Below are 15,531 nucleotides of genomic sequence, written 5' to 3'. Positions count from 1 at the left end.
TGATGAAACAACAGAGGTGAGAGGCCGCTAGAAAGTCAAAGTGCCGTTCAGAGGAATGGTTGGCGTCTCCCACCCAGTGGCATCACCTGTCCGCTTCCGCTTCCCCCTCCAGACCACGGCTCCCTGACAGCAGAAGCCTCGGCCTCCTCACCTCTGTGCCCCCAACACCTGGCGCCAGACCCGGAAAGTGCTAGAAACCTGGGGAGGTTTACAGCCAAAACAACCGAAAGCAGGGACTAGGACAGATGTTTGCACACCCATGTCCACAGCAGCATTGTTCACAACAGCCAAGAGGTGGAAGCAGCCCTGGTGTCCCTGGATGGATGAATGGATAAGCAAGATGTGGTCCATCCACACAGCAGAATAACATTCAATCTTAAAAAGGAAGGAAGTTCTGGGGGCTTCCCTGGTGGCGCAGTCGTTGAGAATCTGCCTGCCAATGCAGGGGACACGGGTTCGAGCCCTGGTCTGGGAAGATCCCACATGCCGCGGAGCAACTGGGCCCGTGAGCCACAACTACTGAGCCTGCGCGTCTGGAGCCTGTGCTCCGCAACAAGAGAGGCCGCGATAGTGAGAGGCCTGCGCACCGCGATGAAGAGTGGCCCCCGCTTGCCACAACTAGAGAAAGTCCTCTCACAGAAACGAAGACCCAACGCAGCCATAAATAAATAAATAAATAAATTTTTTTTAAAAAAAGGAAGGAAGTTCTAACACAAGCTACAACATGGATGAACATTGAGGACATTATTCCCAGTGAAATGTCAATCACAAAAGATAAATCCACTTATATGATTCCACTTATATAAATCCCCAGAGCAGTCAAATTCCTGGAGACAGAAAGTAGAATGGTGGGGGCCAGGGGCTGGGGGCGGGGGGACGGGGAGTTGTTGCTTAATGGGGACAGAGTCTGGAAAGATGGAAAAATTCTGGGGACGGACGGTGGTGATGGCTGCACAACCACGTGAATGCACTTGATGTCACTGAACTGCACACTTAATGGTTGAGGTGGTTTTATGTTATGTGTATTTTATCACAACTTTTTAAAAAACCTGGAAAGCAGGACTTGAAACACACTGAATGCGAGGCATTAAGTAACTTCAGCAAACAAAATAGGGAAGCCCAGCGCAACTTGTTTGCCATGAAAATCACTCTTGGAATCATAACAGGAGTCACGATGTTTTGGGCCTTTGCAAAACGCTAGTCAAGAATCACGCCTGCTCAGTAAACGCGTCTCAGGGCTTTGAAACCACAGTTGTGGAACAAGCCGACACTGCTTGTGACAAAGCTGTGCCTAGTAAAGGTCATTCAATCCCCGCACAGAAGGTAGAGACGATTCTCCTCCCCAGTGTAAACTTGGCGAAGCCGAGGCTCGGAGAGCGTCTGGAACACGCCAAGAACGTGCAGCAGTGAGGCCAGCACGACTTCTGTGGCTGAGCCTTCATACTTTCTAGATGTTTCTGTGTTTACCGCATAAACAATGTTAACAGTGGTGAATCTTGGGATTTGGAGAGAAACCTTTCCCATTTTGTTTACCAGCTTGCTTGTGGCTCAACTTTTTTCAATCCACATGTTTTAGTTTTGCAATTAAAAAAAAAAAAGTTTAAACAAGAAAATTTCATTTACTTGGGAAGGTAGAATTCCATAAATCAAAAATGGGTGCAGCCTTTGTTATTTACAGAGACCTTATACAGCCACTGTTTTATTTGGTCTCCAAATGACCTGGGAGGAAGGATTAGCCCATGTTAGAGATGGGGGAGGGGTGGTGATAAGATTTCAGTCATCATCCAACTAGAAAGGAATGAATTTGGCTGAGCCCAGGGCCAGCCCAGCACCTGCACTTCACAATTCCAGGAGCCAGACCTTTTCTTGTCACCTGGCTGCCTCTCACCTTCCCGACCTCTGACCTCCGTGCTCCTTTCACGCCTGTGTCATCACACCACCTTTGGTGCCTGCTTTGGAGAGAATTGGAATAACCCGTAAGACCGTAACAGAAGGGCAGGCGGGTAGCTCATTCACCCCTGAACCCTGAGCACCTAACATCAAAATCAGGGACTTAAATAAATACGGAAGAATGGGAGGGAGGGAGTGGGGAGGGAAGAGGGGAGAGGAGGAGGGCAGATAGGGGGGAGGAAAGGGAAGGAGGGATGAAGGGAGGGGGAGGGGGAGAGGGGAAGATTAAGGGGGCAATTGTCAGCCTGGTATTGACCCAGCAGGGGCTTTGCACATAGATCTCTAATTGCCAGTCTTTTAGGCAAAATAAAGTAGTCATCAAACCTGAGTCACAGGAGCATGGAAAGGAGCCAAGGTGTCTTTACACCTTTCCAGGAATTCCACACTCCAAGGACCAGGCAGCAAGTGGACAGCAGGGTTTCTGACCCTTCAGCACATGCTGTCCGAGCCCTGGCTCTGGCCAACCCATGGGGTGGACGAATCACAGCTTTGCCTTCAGGGAGCCCATGTCTGTCCGATCAGAGGACAGACTGCCTGCGAGCTTCCTTGATTGCCCACAGAGCCAGCCCGGCTCACTCTGCGGACACTCCTGGAGCTACGTCGGGCGACGTCCGAGAATCACTTAATCCTCACAAGCTCCCCATCAGGTGGTGGGTGGGGGTGCTGGAAGGAAGCAGAAGCGGAGGATGGGCGTGGTAGAGACCTGCCAGGTCTCCAGGCAGGTCTGCGGAGGAGTTGGGATGTGAACGGAGGCAGCCCAGCTCCGGATCCCCGCGCGTGGTGCTGACCTGCCTCTCGCGGGAGCGCAGGACACTCTGGAGCCCCAGCATGGAGGGCCCTGACCCAGCCTGGGTGGGAGGGGCTGGGGAGGCTGCCAGGTGGCTGGGGCCTGAGTCAGAGAAGCAGAGGGGCGAGGGAGGAGACAAGCTCTCAGCTGGAGTGCAGCCAGGGGCCAGAGCCAAAATCCATTCCATTGGCCTGGTGTTTAGGGAATTGGGCAGAGGAGAGGTGATCTCACAGAGGAAAATGAGGACCAGACCCTGGGCCCCTGAGACTGTGTGAAGCAGAAGTATTTTACCCTAAAGGCAGTGAATTGGCATGGCAGGGTTGAGGCGGCTGGTTGCCAGGGTCAGATCTGCCTTTTAGAAAGATGCCTCTGGATACCGCATGGAAGGTGGGTTTGAGGAGAGAGGCGAGGCTGAGGCCGGTAGAAGCCATCTAGACCACCAGGACAGTGGCCGTGGGGCTGGACAGAAGTGGACACACTCAGGTGGACCATTCTGGAGACTTGCTGGTGACCGTAGAAGCTGCACTGCACGTGCCCACAGCAGCCTCCGGCCTTGCCTCTGCCCCTTAAGCCATCACCAGTAAAGAAAAGATCACCCATTGCTTCCCACCAGCAGGGAAAACAAAAATAGCATGTATTTCCGGTAAACCAACAAAAGCAAGAGAGGGCACTCAGCACTCTGGCACTCGGTACTGAGCCCGAAAAGAAGAGGGGTCTCCTGTGGACTGAATGTGTCCTCCCCAAATTCATATGATGAAGCCCTAACCCCCTCCCTTCCCCGCCCCCCCCCCAGCATGAGATGGTATTTGGAGGTGGGCCTTTGGGGTGATCAGGTCACGAGGTCATGAGGGTGGAGCCCCTGATGGGGTTAGTGCCCTCCTAAGAGGAGGAGACACCAGCACTCTCTTGTGTGGACACAGGAAGGAGGTGACCATCCTCAGGTCGGGAAGAGAAACGCACCAGGAGCCCGACCATGCTGGCACCCTGATCTTGGACTTGTTGTCTCCAGAACTGTGAGAAATAAGCCTGTGCTGTCTGAGCCCCCTAGTCTGTGGTATTTTGTTAGGGCAGCCAAGCAAAAACAGGCATGACCACAGCAGCCTGGGATGTCAGCAGAGGGCCTTCTGGTCCAGGCTCACCTTCTCATTTTGAGATGCACAACCCTGGGGGCCTGTCCCCATTTGCAGATGAGGAACTGAGAAGAGAAAAGTGACCTGTGCAAAGTCACACATTTACTGAGGGGCAGAGACACCCCTCTAGGAAATACTTGTCATAGAATACGAGACCCAGGCTCAAATCCTGAGTCACCCTGTAATGGCGTCACCCTGGGAAATTGACTTAACCTTGAGCCTGAGTTTTACTCATCCATAAAATGGGGATAATAATGTTTACCACAAAGAATCATTTTGACACATAAATGAAATTACATATAAGACATACTGTTGTAAACCGCAAAGTTCTAGGCATCCATGAGTTGTGATGCATTTTACTTCCTGAGGAAGGATGACTTTTTTATTTAGACGTCTTCTCCACCAGAAGAGCTCTTAACCCTCCTTCAAAGCCCCTCCCCAACATCCCCCCTCTAGGATGTTTATCGTGACTCTACCCTACGGGATTCCAGGGTACAGACCCCAGACCCAGCTTTCCCCCAGCACTGCGATGTTGTGCCAACGAGGCTGTCCTCGCCAGTCCGAGCTCATGGAGGGCAGGGATTGGCACCAGCTCCATGCTTGGTCCCCCAGAGGGGCTCAGAAAGGTTTGCTGAATTAAATTAGCAAAATAAAGAAATGCACATTTACCCAGCGCCTACGTGGCATAGTCCCTTAAGCTGCATGCTTACTTGCTTGCTATCACGCTTGATAGACTCCTCCGCCCACCCCCAGGTGAGGACTATCATCCCCACCCAGGAGAACTCGGGGGCAGGTCCCAGTCTTCAGCCAATAAAGTATGAGCACCTGTAGCCCCCATCACCTCTGGCGGAAGCTTCAGCACCAGTACAGGACATCTCATCCCCTTGTCCTGCAGAATCACTGGCAGCTCTTCAGGGAGCGGGCTCCCAGTCGGCCTGGGTTCCGGAGCAGAGCAGACGGGGTTGGTGCCCATCCTCGGTGTCACTGGTGCTTGGGCTTCCTTCCAGGACCCCGGCTCTGTCTCTGGGTGCTTGGCCTGGGTTTCTTTGCAGGCGGGTGAAAGTGCTGGGCAACCCACCTCCGGGGCCCATGATGGACAAGACTACCCGCAGCTTCCTTGCCCTCGACGAGGTAACCTTGCCTTTGGGTGGGGCGGTTCTATACCTTCTCCCAGGGCCCCGTGGGATTGAGCCCGTTGTCCACAGGGGTCGTCTGCCCCAAATAAAGCAGCCTCCTGTGGCTCCTTCCCTCCCTCTCGCCTTCCCCTACTGGCACTTCCTGCTGTCATCTCCCAGGTAAGCTGCTTGCAGGCAAAGATCTATCTCAAGGACGGCTTTTGAGGACCCCAGCCTCAGACAAGGGATGAGAAAGACGTCTTGCAGGGCCCTCATCTGGCCCCTGAGGGGCGTGGGATTTGAGCAGGAAACAAGCCTTTGTTTCAAGACCCTGGGATTGGGGAGCCGTTTGTTATGGCAGCAAAACTCAGCCAAGCCGGGAACTATGAGCCAGGTTGGAGATGCAGACGCAAGGCTCAGGGAGCGAGTGGCAGAGGAGGAGCGGCCCACAGCGGCGTCCCACTCCAGGGCAGGCGCCCTTAGCCACCTACCAGTGCAGGAGGAGGCGGGGAGGGAGGTGACTCCTCCCAGCCTGCAGGACCCACAGGGCCCAGGGCTCCTGGCTTCACCGTGAGCAGCCAAGGCTCTGCAACTGGCCCATTGCAATCCTGCATCCTGTGGCCGCTGCTCTCCTCCCCACCAGAGGCCGTTTCTGCTCTTCAACCAGACCTTGCAGACCAGCACACACGCTGGCCCAGGGTCTGGAAAAGATGACAGTCTCCTCTGGTGTTCATATTCTCCCCCCAACAGAGCAGTATCCCCTTTCTCATCCACCTGGGGGACGCCCACCAGCCTCTGCACACAGGCACCCCACTGAGATCGGCCTTGGTGCCCCTACTTTGGACCCTCCTGGGGACGGGGTTCTGTCTCTGGTGGGGAGTTTGGAGGGAGGTTGAGGGTGAATCTTTCTTCAGACCCTCCTTGGTCGGGCCAAAGGATCATTGCCAACTCTTTGTTTTCCAGAGTCTGCAGTTTTCTTGGCAGCTCCATGCTGGCTCTGGAAATTCTCAAGGTGTTTTTTGTTAAGTACTCTTTTAGCTTTAATGAGAGAGGAGAGAGAAGAGGGGCGAGACACAGAGACGGAGAGACAGAGAGGGAGACATCCGAAGACCCACTTGGATCTGGTTCATCTCTCACAGCCATGGGCACAAGGGCGAACCTGAGGCTGGGGGGAGGGCTGCAGAGATCTGCTTAACAACTTGAAAGCCAGGGGCTGGACGAGTCCACCCCCTGACCCCTGGGCCTGGTTAGAAGGCTGCATTTTTATAGGCTCTTCCTCTAGACACCATGGCCGGAGTGCAGATGGTGCAAAAAACTTTCCTGGCGGAGTTTCCATTGTCTGTTTGTTTTCCGGCCTCCCCAGGGACTGAGAGGCTCTCCCTGTTCTCACAGTACCTGGCCAGAGCCGCCTGGCCTGGGCTGGTGGAGAGCTCCCCGTCGCTGGAGGCGTGCAAGCCAGGGATGCCTCCAATGGAGATGGCTCCCAGGCACCCAGCTGGATGTAACCCTGCCTAAGTAACTTCTCGCGGGGGACACTCCCTGCCAGAGTCTCGGCTCCAGCATCTGCCAGGGGAACGTGGTCAGGCGTGGACAGTGGTGGCTTGGGGCAAGTCCCCACCAGGTGTGACCTTGCACACGGGACTGTGTCACCTGTCCTCTTTTCTCCATCTTTACAAGGGACAGGGGCGGCTCCTGCCTGGGTAAGGCCACATGTGCCCAGATTTTGCACTGCCTCACCGCCCCGGTCACCACCCTATCTCCGACCCGCACACCACCAGGCTGCAGGCAGCACCTGAAGCCTTCAGGATCTCAGAAAAATCAGGTCCCCCCCAAGAAAGGGGTGAGTCCTGATTGGCCCACACCAGTCCTGGCATCACATTCCTCCGGCCTGTGATTGCTTAAAGGCTGGGCATGTATGAGCCGGTGGTGACCAATGATATATAAGGGGACTCTGATGGAGGAGCTTCCCTTCTTGACCCCAAAAGCAAAGACCATGGAGGGAAAAGGTCTTGCTGTCCTCCATCTTCCTGCCTGGGATGTGGATGTGATGTCTGGAGACACAGCAGCCTCATCCCTGGCAGCATGATGCAGCAGCCGAAATCATGCCAGGGGCCACTCCCTCCAGACTTCTTGTTCTGTTCCTTACAGGAGGAACATAAACTCCTATATGTTCAAGTCCCTGCTGGTCAGGTTTTCAGACTTGCAGCTAAACTCATTCCTAACTGACCTGCTAAGGGCCTCCCCAGACCCAGTGACTACCGAGGCAGAAAGCACAATGTTCTCACTTTCTGGGGGCCACTCAGCCTCAGCCCTGGGAAGATCGGGGAAGTGAACTTTCCAAAGAAGGGACCCAGCCTTTAGAAAAGCCCCATCTCCCTCTACCACGGGGAGCAGTGTCCCTCACACATCACTGCCCACCATCCACCCTCCTCTATCTAACCTCAAGATCACGCCCTCTTACACATAAGGATACTGAGGCTCAGAGTGATTAAGCAATTTGTCCAAGGCCACACAGCTAGGAAGGGACAGAGCCTGTTTCAAATAAACTAACCAAGCCAGCCTTCTCTCCCGCTACTGCCTCCCCAGAGAGGCTAGCTGCAGGGTCCGGATCAGAGGCCAGCTCCTGGGCTTCGCAGGGGGTGCACATTTCTGGAGCATGTGGCCACGTCTTCACCCCAGTACACTGCCCTTCAGGGCCAATATCAATAACAGTGACTGCTGTTCTGTCTCGAGCACCTGCTCTGAGCCCCGTGCAGTGCTGAGACCTTTCATCTCCCTGAACCTGCACAGCATCCTGTGGGGCTGGTGCTGCTTCCCCTGTGTTTCTAGGGGAAGAAGTGGACGCTGGGCGGTGGGGAATTACTAGCCAGGGAGGGGTGGAGGTGGGCTAAAACTTGAGTCCATCAAACTCCAACACTCACGCCCTCGCCCTGCCCCGGACATCCCCAGAGAAGGTCCTGCAGGTAACGGAGCCCGGGGTGCACCCTACCGTGGCAGCGAGGGGCAGGAACCCATCCGGGTCACCGAGAGTGCAGAGAGGGGGAGCAGGGCGGCCCCGGCTCCAGCTCCCCTCCCTGCCGTTCCCTCAAGACTTTTCAGCACCTCCACTGGGCACACATGCAGCCAGCGGAAGCCTGCACTGGCTGGAGCGGGCAGCCCACTGCGTCCCGCCCCTGACTGCGTGGACGCCAGCTTTTATTAAGTTAGCTCAACTTGACACTCATGCACCTATACCTTCCAGGTGCCCGGCCCCGTGCTGGATGTTGGGGATACACGGGGCACAAGACAGAGTCCTTGGCCTCAAGGAGCTTGTAGTCCGGGGGCCAGGGTGGGGGGATGAACCCGCAAAAAGGGCTGGCACTGCACGTGGCAGGTGACTCCGCAGAGGAGGTCCTAGGGAAGGGTTCTGACTTATACATCGCTTTTCTGACTGTCTCACCTGGGGCACTTCTAGAGCAGGAGCGGGGCATCTCACCACCTCCTCCAGTGCTGATACCCACAGCCGTGCCCGGCACAGGGCAGATACCCGTCGTGTTTGTTGAACAGGCGTCGGCCCTGGGATGGGCCGGTTCCCAGGCACTGGTGTATGTGGACGGTTGGTCCCGGAAGCCCAAAGCAGACCAGGCAAAGAGAAGCAGGTACCGGGAGCTCCAAGTCAGGCCGGCACACAGGCCACAGCCCGGCCCAGGGCTTACAGACGCAGCCCGCTGCTGCAAGCCCCAAGCAGCTCCCAAAACAAAGGCCCTCCATGCACTCCGCGATTTTCTGCAAGTTAGAATTCTGCCACATACATTACCCTGTATGTTGCCTTTTTGAAAATCATAACCTGCGTTGTGATCGAATACAGAATAGTCCCTCTCAGAGCTGCAGGAGGCACTTAGCTGCTTTTCTCTGCCTGATGATCAGGTGTTGTGTTTTGTTTTGCTTTGTTCCTGCCATACAGGCGTTCCTGCTGAGGTGGCTTCGTGACACAGGGGCACGTCCTCTGCCCAGGCTCGGGATCCTGCAGGGAGGGCCATTCTGAGGGCATATTGTCACGTTGTTCACTCAAAACCCTCATGAGCCCAGAGGTACAAATAATACTTCCCCGGCTGCACAAAGCAACCAGAATGCCTGCTCCCCCTCCACTCTCTGAAGACAGATTCCAAACGCCTGCAGTCATTCTCATGGTGGACATTCATCAGCCCAGGTGCCTCCCCTGCTGGCAGAAATAGAAATGCACCGGCAGAAGGAAGTCCACCTTTCCAGCTAAGGAGTGTATTTAACATCACTTGTTGCATGGATTTTTCAGAACATAAATAGTGTGTGTAAGATATTTCCAGGAACAAAGAAAAATTGGGGGCCGCTTATTTAAATCATCCCTCTGGGCTGAACTCTTGGCAGAGTTGGGAGTGGCGGGGTGGAAGCAGCAAGGAGGCTCGGGACTGACCCGGGAACCACGGCTGGGCCGAGGCCCATTGGGCCACATTCATCACCTGCCCATTGAGCCACATTTATCACCTCGAAGCAAATCGCTTGCTGCTAGACAGGACCTGGCAAACGGCCCGACCCGTCCAGTAAATCAAGGCTGGTGTGGAACTGAAGGCGGGGGCGACCCGGAGAGAAGGCTGGGCTCCGAGAGGGGGTGTCAGCGGCACGGAAGGAGGCCGCTTGCAGCTCTGTCGTTATCCCGGCAGGCGAGGGAAACAACACATTGAAGGAGGACCAGGTGAAGCTGAGGAGGAAGGAAGGGACCAGGAGGGGGCAGTGATGGGAGAAGGACGGGAGGAAAGACAGTTCCTTCTGTTCAGCTCAACGACCTGAGAGGAGTCAAGCTGAACCCACAGCCTCAGCCAAGACAAGAGCAAAGACGCCCACACACGCACACACCCCTGTGTGGCCAGGGCCCCGATGGAGGAAGACACAGAGGAGAAACCTAAAGCAGCCTGGGCAATCTGGGCAGGGCTTCCTGGAGGAGGTGACGGCCAGGTTGGGACCTGAGTCAAAAGATAGCTATCAGCCAGGCAAAGGGAACTTGGGGTGGGGTGTTCAGGAGGAGAGGAAGGAATGCTCCAGGCTGAGGCTCTAGAGACCAGAGGGTCTGCAAGATGTCAGTTCAGTGTGCTGATGGGGTCTGCAGGGGCACGCAGGGAGCTGAGGCCGGCCATCCTAGGGGTGTGAGCTTCACCCCGGTGGCAGCAGGGAGCCACCTGTGGGTGGCAAAAAGGAACCACGTGATCAGATGTTCCCAGGGCCCCAGCCAATGGCTCCTCTCCTATGTTTTCAACAAGAAAAGATGTCAGGAAAATGACATGGCAGATAGGAAACCAAAACATTCCCTCTGTTGCTGGGGAAGCTGATTTTGGAGAATGTGGCTTCTATCTGCGGGCCAGTGGGTCTCCTGACAGCGGGCCCCAGGCCTCCCCAGTGTGGCCAGGCATCCTTCATCGGGCGAAGAGAAGTGTACTCGGTCTCTGCTGCCAGGCTTCATGGTCTAGGACAGCCACCTGTCACTGGCTCAGAGCCCAGAAGCAGAGGTCTGAGTTAGCGCTAGTCAGGTTCTGCAAAGAAACAGAACCAGGGATAGAGAGAGATTTATATAAGAGGAGGTTTATTATAGGACTCAGCTCACGGGGTCATGGAGGCTGAGAAGACCCACAGTCTGCTGTCTGCAAGCTGGAGACCCAGGAAAGCCAATGGTGTAATTCAGTCCAAGTCCAAAGGCCTGAGAACCAGACGGGCGTCAGGTGTAAGTCCTGGTCTGAATCCAAGAGCTGGAGACCCAGGAGCGGGTGCTTGAGGGCAGGAGAAGATGGACGTCTCAGCTCAAGCACAGAGATCGAATTCCTCCTTCCTCCACCTTTTGTTTGGAATATTCTGGAATATTATTCAGCCATATAAAAGAATGCAATACTGAGACTTCCCTGGCGGTCCAGTGGGTAAGACTCTGCGCTTCCACTGCAGGGGTTCGATCCCTGGTCGGGGAACTAAGATCCCACGTGACACAGGGTACAGCCGAAAGTAAATAAATAAATAGTAATAAAATAAAATAAACATTTTTTTTAAAAAGGGGCTTTAAAAAAATTGTTTTAAATAAAAGAATGCAATACTGATACGTGCTACAATACAGATGAACCTTTAAAACATTCTGCTAAGTGAAAGCAACCAGTCACAAAAGACTTCATATTATATGATTCCATTTTAGGAAATGTCCAGAATAGGAAACTTAACAGAGACAGAAAGTAGATTATCAGTTGCCGGGAGCGGGAAGAGGAGGAAATGCAGAATGACAGCTAATGGGCACGGGTTTCTCTTTGCAGTGATGAAAATGTTCTAAAACTAATTGTGGTAATGGTTGTATACGTATCTATGAATATACTAAAACCACTGAATCGTATACTTTAAAAGAGTGAATTGTATGGTATGTGAATTATATCTCAATAAAGCTGTTTTTTAATCTTTTAAAGAAAGGAAGGAAAGTGAAATATTGACCTCAGCTTCTACCGTAAGAAACCAGAAATATAGGAAAACTGAAACCCAAAATAAACAGAAGAAAAGGAATAATAATAAAAATGAAAATCAGAGTAGAAATCAATTGAAATAGAAAACAGAAAGCAATAGAGAAAATCAAAAGTTGGTTCTTTGAAAAGGTTGATAAAATTTATAACCTCTAGTTAAACTAATCAGTAAAAGAAAAAAAAAAAGACGACATAAATTACCAATATCAAGAATGAGAGGTAACATCATTACAGATCCTACAGATACTTTAAAAAAATTTTTTGCTCAGTTTGTGCCCAAACCACAAGCTTCTAATGAAAAACACTTCTCAGTTCTAAGAGATGTAAAATCTCAGGAAGAAGAAAGAAAAATTCAGTGGAAACCATTTTGCTTTGTTTTACAAAATGCAATCTTGTGCATTTTTTAGATTGTTTCAGGTAAACAATTATAAAATAGTGTGATAAGCATTGTGATAGAAGAAGCCAAGTATTACATTTTATTCAGATTATGTATTTATGTGTTAATTTTCCCCATCAGACTCAGGGATTCTGTCTGACTTATCTCAGGATCCCCAGGACCAGCCCACAGAAGGTGTGCAGTGAACAGTGAGTGAGTGAATAAATGGGTGTGGAGGTACCCATTCCCTGAGCAACACCTCCGTGCCAGGTCTGGGACACAGAGAGGAGCACAGATTTGGGACTTTGACTTGATGGTATTTAGATGAGATTTTGGACTTAGAATTGATTCAGGAATGGTTTAGACTTGGGGGGATACTGGGATAGCGTGAACGCATTTTGCATGTGGGAAGGACGTGAATTGTGGGCAGCCAGAGGGCAGACTGTCATGGGTTGAATTGTGTCCCCTCCAAAGATACGTTGAAGTCCTAACCCTGCCCCTACCCCATGCCTGTCAATGTGACCTTACTTGGGAATGAGGTCTTTGCAGACGAATTAGTTAAGATGGAGTGGGGTGGGCCCTGATCCCATTTGACTGGTGTCCTTTAAGAAGAGGGAAATTTGAACACAGTCACAGAGGGAAGAAAAAATTTCTGTTGTTTTAAGCCACCTGTATTAGTTCCCCAGGGCTGCCATAACGAAGTATCACAGACTGGCTGGCTTAAACAATAGAAATTTACTGCTTCACAGTTCTGGAGGCCAGAAGTCCAAGATCAAGGTGTCATCAGCATGGTTCCTTCCAAGTTTGAGGGGAAATCTGTTCTCTGCCTCTCTCTCCCGGCTTCTGGGGGTTTGCTGGCAATGTTTGGTGTTCCTTGGCTTGTAGAAGCATCACCCCAATTTCTGCTTTCATTTTCACATGACATCTCCCTGTGTGTCTGTGTCCAAATTTCCCCTTTTTATAAGAACACCAGTCATATTGGATTACAGCCCACCCTGATGACCTCGTTTTAACCTGATTACTCTGTAAAGACCCTGTTTCCAAATAAGGTCACATCCTGAAGCACTGGGGATTAAGACTTCAACATATAAATTTTGAGGAGGGGGGGGGAGGACAGTTTAATTCATAACACCTGTTCAAGGCTGGTTTATTTCTCATCTTAATTGAAGATTTACAATGTAAATGGGCCATAAAATTGATCAATCCTGTTTTTGTGAAAAGCTTTTATGTTGTTGGTCTTGTATGTTTTGCTACTTAGAAGAAATTGAAATTGACTAAGCAAGAGGTCTCAAAGAGGTTTAATTTGCTTCCATTCCTCCTGATACTCTGCCAGGATTTTCCCAAGCATGTCCATGCCCATGTCTAGTAAAATTTTTCCAAACCCATCCTAGGTATTTTTTTCTTACATTATTCATTGTTTTTGATTGTGGTAAAATATAGATAACAAAATTTTCCATTTTAACCATTTTCAAGTACACAGTTCAGTGGCATTAAGTGCATTCACTTTGTTGTGTAACCATCACCACCATCCATCTCCAGAACTTTTCGAAACAGAAACTCTGTCCCTGTTAAATAATCACTCTCCATTCTCTCTCCCCTCTCAGCCCCTGGGAACCACTATTTGATTTCTGTCTCTATGGATTTGCCTATCCTGGATATTTCCTGTAAGTGGAATCATACAGTATTTGTCCTTTTGTGTCTGGCTTATTTCACTTAGCATAATGTTTTCAAGTTTCATCCCTGTTGTAGCATGTGTCAGAATTTTCTTCCTTTTCAAGGCTGAATAATATTCCACTGTATAGGCTAGGGTTGTCGTGAGTGCCTCTGAGGAAGGCTGGGTTTTGGGGGCATCTTGCGCTCGCTGGGGGGGCACCTCGGGAACAATGGCGGAAGGAGATAATTGCAGCACCAACCTGCTGGCTGCAGAGACTGCAAGTCTGGAAGAGCAGCTGCAAGGACGGGGAGAAGTGATGCTGATGGCAGAGAAAGTCCTCCGATGGGAAAGAGCCTGGTTTCCACCTGCCATCGTGGGTGTGGTTTCTTTGGTGTTTCTGACTATCTACTATCTAGATCCATCCGTTCTGTCAGGTGTTTCCTGTTTTGTTATGTTTCTGTGCTTGGCTGACTACCTTGTTCCCATTCTAGCATCTAGGATTTTTGGCTCCAATAAATGGACCACTGAGCAACGGCAGAGATTCCATGGAATTTGCAGCAATCTAGTAAAAACTCGACGCAGAGCTGTGGGCTGGTGGAAACGCCTCTTCGCGCTAAAGGAAGAAAAGCCTAAAACGTACTTCATAACCATGATCATTTCTCTTGCTGCAGTTGCTTGGGTGGGACAGCAAGTCCACAACTTCCTTCTCAGCCACCTGAAAAATAAGACTTTCTTACTCTTGCTTCCTGGACTAAACCAACATGGGATCATTTCGAAGTACATTGGAATGGCCAAAAGAGAGAGAAACAAGCTTCTCAAACAAAGAGAAAAGAAAAATGAATAATGCATCTGCTTTATTCAGTGTGATTAATGGCGTATACGTTGTCCTTGGGGACAGTGTCTGTTATGCTGTCTGGATACTAAAACGTTACAGATGTAGCTCTTTGCTGTCCCTCATTCTGCCCTTAGTTAGTAGAAATTCCCACCTGCCAAGTAAGGCTTTATGCCCAGTGTCTTCATGGGTGTGTTATCATCAGCTGGCCTTATATGGACAACTCATTCATCATTGCCACTTGTTTTGGTTTTTCTCACCCAAGGTTAATTGAACTCTTACTTTTAAAAGAATATAGTGGTGAACTTCATCCTTTAGTACAGTTAACAGTGGCTTGGGAGAACTGTTCAAGTTGATCTTTGCTTTAGCTGGATACAAGATCGTGGTCTGTGGCTACAGGAAGCTGGTTCCACTGTCTGCTTCCACACTCTGCTTAAACAACTGTCTGGCTTCGTGAATATAGAAACCAAGTTTACCACTTCTGATGAAGAGACCAGTTAAGATTCATTCCTCATTCTGTTTCGATACTGTGGGAGAAGAATCCTCATGGAATAAAATGAAAGTAATTCCATGGCCTAGTATGTGTTGGCTTCTCCCTTGTGCAGAATGTAGCAATTTGTTGGAAACATTGATCCTTCCTCCCCGATGGGTAATCTGACAGGCTTAGAACTCTTGTTCCCGTGCACTTAAACTTGAAGTTAGTACATCCTTAAGGGCTTTTTAGTAGCAGGCTTACGCAAGATGGTATTTAGGATTTTTAGCAGATTTTCAGCTAATTGAAACTAAAGTACATAATAGGTTAAGAGCCATGTCTATGACCTTCACTCCAAGACCAGCCAATAAAGAACAAAATTCATCCTGTGTTTAGTCAAGATTCATTTCAGTAGAAAATCCTACTAGTTTTTCAAGACCAGAATAAGCCTTTAAAGGTAAGCCTCAAGATTCTCATTTTATGGTAACACTGGCTGCTTTTGGTTCCCATAGATGGAGTAGTTGAAATCTGTACGAATGAACCTCTGAGGGCTGGAAATGTGATATATTTGGGAACAATTCTTAAACTGATTAACTAGCTGTAATATAGTTTTGTGAATTTATTGCACTGATGCTGTAAAACCTGGACCTTGTGGTATATCTGTTCCTAAATAAGTGTTGTTTTCTCCCCTTCAATATTGCTGTAAACAGTGGCACCC

The 15,531-nt window shown here is 50.6% G+C and overlaps 1 pseudogene across 1 annotated transcript; it reads left to right on the top strand.

Annotated features, from left to right (window-relative positions):
- The first annotated feature begins 10,172 nt into the window (after positions 1–10,172).
- On the top strand, positions 10,173–15,104 carry LOC309661164 (ADP-ribosylation factor-like protein 6-interacting protein 1 pseudogene; annotated as a pseudogene). The gene has a single exon. The product of its transcript is annotated as an ADP-ribosylation factor-like protein 6-interacting protein 1 pseudogene (transcript).
- Positions 15,105–15,531: the final 427 nt, after the last annotated feature.

This window comes from Balaenoptera physalus (genome assembly GCF_965194825.1).
Source record: "Balaenoptera physalus genome assembly, chromosome: 5".
In the NCBI taxonomy this organism is placed as follows: domain Eukaryota; kingdom Metazoa; phylum Chordata; class Mammalia; order Artiodactyla; family Balaenopteridae; genus Balaenoptera; species Balaenoptera physalus.
The sequence above is the reverse complement of the archived record's forward strand: the minus strand, read 5'-3'. Positions and strand labels throughout refer to the sequence as shown.